Source organism: Triticum aestivum, chromosome 4B, assembly GCF_018294505.1.
Source record: "Triticum aestivum cultivar Chinese Spring chromosome 4B, IWGSC CS RefSeq v2.1, whole genome shotgun sequence".
NCBI classification, from domain to species: domain Eukaryota; kingdom Viridiplantae; phylum Streptophyta; class Magnoliopsida; order Poales; family Poaceae; genus Triticum; species Triticum aestivum.
The window spans coordinates 638,172,917-638,177,925 of NC_057804.1; the positions used below are offsets into that span (position 1 = coordinate 638,172,917).

General features: G+C 53.1%; 1 pseudogene; it reads left to right on the forward strand.

The window, feature by feature from the left end:
• The first annotated feature begins 2,253 nt into the window (after nucleotides 1-2,253).
• On the forward strand, nucleotides 2,254-4,210 carry LOC123090314 (transcription factor bHLH18-like; annotated as a pseudogene).
• Nucleotides 4,211-5,009: the final 799 nt, after the last annotated feature.

Below are 5,009 nucleotides of genomic sequence, written 5' to 3' on the forward strand. Positions count from 1 at the left end.
GGGAGGAGTCCACCCCGGAGTCGTCGGACACCTGAAAACGGGAACTCTTTCGAGCACCCGTGGCCTCCTTCTTGGCCTTCTTCTCCGGCACCACGTGCGGTGCCGGAACCAGCAGCCTCGCTAGACGGGCGTCTACTGGGTTTTCTAGCATAGGAGCCGGGCAGATAATCTGCTCCGCCTTCCTCATCCAGTCCTGTCAAAGGAAAAGGGGAAATTAAAACCCGCATAGAATCAAACTATGAAAAGCAAGTGTCCCGTAAAGGGGTAGAATCACTTACCTTGTCGGCTTGGCGCTGCGAGCGAAATCCGCGATCTTCAGTCGCGGATGCGGGGGCTTCGGCGCCCTTACACAGCACCCTCCAGGCGCCTTCATACGTCATGTCGAAGAGCCCGCTCAGCGCCTGGTGCTGTTCCGGATTGAACTCCCACAGATTGAATGCCCGCTCTTGGCAAGGGAGAATCCGGCGGACGAGCATGACTTGGACCACGTTAACCAGCCTGAGCTTCTTCACCAGCTTCTGGATACAGGCTTGGAGTACCGTCAGCTCCTCCGAACTACCCCACAGCAAGCCCTTCTCTTTCCAGGAGGTGAGCTGCGTGGGGATACCAGATCTGAACTCGGGGGCCGCCGCCCACTTAGGGTCGCGCGGCTCGGTGATATAGAACCACCCCGATTTCCACCCCTTGACGGATTCCACAAAGGCCCCTTCGAACCAAAGGACATTGGGCATCTTGCCCAACATGGCGCCTCCGCACTCCGCTTGAGTGCCCTTCACTACCTTCGGCTTGACATTGAAGGTCTTGAGCCACAAGCCGAAGTGGGGCTGGATGCAGAGGAAGGCCTCACACACGACGATAAACACCGATATGTTGAGGATGAAGTTCGGCGCCAGATCATGGAAATCCAGGCCGTAGTAGAACATGAGCCCCCGGACAAAGGGGTGAAGTGGAAAACCCAGTCCGCGGAGGAAGTGGGGAAGAAAAACGACCCTCTCATGGGGCCTGGGGGTGGGGATGAGCTGCTCCTTGTCGGGCAGCCGGTGCACGATGTCGCCGGACAGGTAGCCGGCGCTGCGCAGTCTTTCGATGTGCTCCTCCGTAACGGAGGAGGTCATCCACTTGCCTCCCGCTCCGGACATAACTGGGGAAGGTTGAGACGGGATGTGCGGGCTTGGGCGCTGGAGCTCGAGTGCGCGGAGAAGGATAAGCAAAGGAGGAAGAAGGCGTAGGTGAAAAGGTGAATCCTTATCCCTTATATAGGCGGGCAAAGTCTACGCGTCCCCCACCGGCCTGGTAAAACTCGCTTATCCCCCAAGCATCACCATCAATGGCGCGGTTGGGTTGCCCACGTCCGTATTGATGAGAATCCCGGATTAAGGGGGAACATGATCTCTGCTTCGACAAGACGTGCCAAGGAAACCGCTTCGCTAAATGCGCTGAGGTGGTAGAGTAAAAAACGATTCAAGTAATGGCTTGGTAGTGGCGTGACATCATGCCACAAAAAAGTCAGCAGATCGAACTTGTGTATATATTATTCTCTCTACGGTGAAATGTGGAATTTATTTTGCAGAGCCGGACACTATCCTGGTGTTCACAATCTTCTATCATTCGGAGGAGGAACCCGCCTTGCAATGCCAAGCAATATACGCGCCGGACTTATCATCATTGAAGCCTGGTTCAGGGGCTACTGAGGGAGTCCTGGATTAGGGGGTGTCCGGATAGCCGGACTACCATAATTAGCCGAACTGTCATCGACCGGACTATCATCATCGACCGGACTCCAAGACTATGAAGATACAAGATTGAAGACTTCGCCCCGTGTCCGGATGGGACTTTCCTTGGCGTGGAAGGCAAGATTGGCGATACGGATATGTAGATCTCCTACTATTGTAACCGACTCTATGTAACCCTAGCCCTCTCCGGTGTCTATATAAACCGGATGGCTCTAGTCCGTAGAACAACAACCATTACAATCATACCATAGGCTAGCTTCTAGGGTTTAGCCTCCTTGATCTCATGGTAGATCCACTCTTGTAAACATCCACAATATCAATATCAATCAAGCAGGACGTAGGTTTATACCTCCATCAAGAGGGCCCGAACCTGGGTAAAACATCGTGTCCCTTGTGTCCTGTTACCATCCACCTAGACGCACAGTTCGGGACCCCCTACCCGAGATCCGCCGGTTTTGACACCGACACTCAGCTTCAGGCCAGGGAGAGATCCCTGCTCGGCTTGCCGGTGCTGGCAGTGATGGCGCCCGCGGGTGTCGTTTCCTTCTTGGAGGCGCTGCCAAGGCCTTCAGCTATGCCCCTCTTCGAGTTGGCGTCTCGGTGTCGTATTCCTTCTCGAAGGCGTTATCTTGCTTGCTGTGGCGGTGTCCCTGGTGTTAGCTTGGGTGATGTTGAAATTTTTGTTAGTTCGGCGCTACCGGTCGTGGTTCGGGCTTGACGTGTTTAGTTGTGATGTATCTTCTATTCGGATTGAGCATCCATTGTCTCTATGCTCCAGACACTATGTTCATGCCTGTCTGCGTTCGTGTCATGTGTTGCACCCTCTGTATTCATTCTATTTTTTCTATCAATGAAATGATACGCAAGCTTTGGCGTATTCACGAAAAAAAGTAATATGGATCTCGGAGGGAGTAAACTTTTATTGCAATGGCAATGTCATGAACAGTATCAGGAGGAGCTAGCTTACATGTACCAGTGAGAGGAGCCTCTACCTGACCATCAAGGCCAGTACTACACGTTGTTCTATCCATCTTGCAGCTCCAATTCCCTGAGCTTTGGGGGCGAGAGCTTGAACGAGCTGGGGCAACCATATCCGGCTCCGTCACCATCGGCCAACTTCCTCTCCTTCGCCGCTGCCGAGGCTAGCACCCACAACTTCTCCGGAGGATCCTACGGTGGACTCCAAGTTCAGGGTACGAGGCAGCAGCTGCAGGCACCCACGAGGCGGGGCAGGGCGACGGTGAGCGTGCAGGAGCATGTCATCGCCGAGCGCAAGCGGCGGGAGAAGCTGCAGCGGCAGTTCGTGTCCTGGCCACCATTGTCCCAAGCGTCAGGAAGGTGCACCTTTGTTTCTTTTTAGTTCGTTTCGTCATGTTTATATAGGAAAAATATATCTTCATCCACAATACCAAATCAATATTATTAGATGCATAACTAATTACTTTTCATATTATACAATTTTAATATATTTGATGTTGATATGTTTAAATATAAGTTTGATCAAAGTTATATGAAGCTTGACTTCAAACTTATATGCGGAGTAAAAAGAAATGGTGGGAGCATGTGACAAGACAACTTGGCACTGGTATCTGTGTGAGCATCAATAGTACTCCCTCCATTTTTGTATACAAGGCCACAAACCCATATTACATGTACCAAGGTAGAAATTAATGGCTACTTAGACCAATGTTGCAAACTAGTCTTTTCTTCTTGCTTGACGTGTTAATTAATGTGCATTTATCTCTCCAACGCACAACAAGACAACTCTCTCACTCCTTGTTGGTTGATTAATACAGTGCATTCAAATCAATCTTCTCACCCAGTCGCAAAAAAAATCAATCTTCTCACTCCCGCATGCATGCTTGAGGTATTAATGTCTTTGGTTGCTAGTACGAGGCAAACCTCATCAATTTTACATTGATTTGTGATAGTGGCCTTGTATAACTCCAAATTGTAATTTTGATAGTGACCTTGTATACAAAAATGGAGGGAGTACCTGCAGCTTAATTAGCCATTTCTTTTAGGTGGACAAGATCACTTTGCTTGGGAGCACCATCGAGTACGTGAAGTAGCTGGAGGAAAAGGTGAAGGCCCTGGGAGAGCAAGGCCTGCTAAAGTCGCGAGAGTGCACCTTGTTCGAGAGCAAGTGCAGCATATCCGCCGCCGATAAGGATGACTCAGCAGGCCCAAGCGGGAGCGGCTCCGGGTCCGGCCGGGGACGCCGAGTACTCGAGCCTGGTCGACATCGAAGCCAGCACCCGCGAGAACATGGTGCTCCTAAAAATCTGCTGCAAGGAGAGGAGGGGGGTGCTGGTGATGGTGCTCTCTGAGCTCGAGAACTAGGGCCTCTCCAAGTCTCCATCATAACCACCAACGTTGTACCATTCACGGACTCCTCCCTAAACATCACCATCAACGCAAAGGCAAGTAATCCCTGCCTTCCACCGTTTCTGCTCCGGTGCTCCCCCCTGGGTTGAACGCGAGGGGGGACAAACACAAGGACGGCTGAGATCTGTCAAAAACGATTCGTGAAGAGGGGCACGATCGTCTTTTTATGCCCAAGGAGAGCGCGCGTACATCCTTGTACAAGCCCGCATCAGCACGCGTACAGCCCCGTACAAGCCCGCACCGGCCCGATTACTTTTGTACACTGAGGGTATACATGTATTGTACGTGGGCGTATCATTTTCCCTTGTCACGTGCGGCGGTCGTGTGCGTGGGCGGCGGCGGTCGTGGGCTAGCCACGCGACCACGCGGCGCACGAAAACTTCCAAAAACGTCACATCCTATAAAGAGGGAGGGGAACCACCACCGGCCGCATCGCCCCCACCATTTACCCCCAAATCGGCTCACTCCCTCTCTCCTTGCCGCATCGTCTCCCCCTCGTCTCCATCGCCCCGCCACCGCACCTACTCGCTCAACCCCGCCGCCTCCCTCTCTCCGGTGGGTTCTCTTAGGCTTTGATGGCGCAAGGTGGTGGCGTTGTCGCCGCTACGCACGGAGTTGCGGTCGAGGCCGCGAACACCGCGGCAGATGCCGTCCAAGAAGTGGCCGCCGTCGGCAGTGCGGGAGATGCTGCACCTGCAGTCGCTGGATCGGTCGCTGTGGCGGTGGATCTGGTGGAGCAGGGGGTGGTGGGCTCGGACTCCGTCGTGCCGGTCCTGGTGGTGACAGTGTCTTGTGGCGCACTGGATGCAGGTGCAGAGGCGAGCGACAAGAAGGTGGTGGATGTGGTAATCCTTCTCGTTCCCCTCCTCTCTTAGTTGTAGTTGTTAA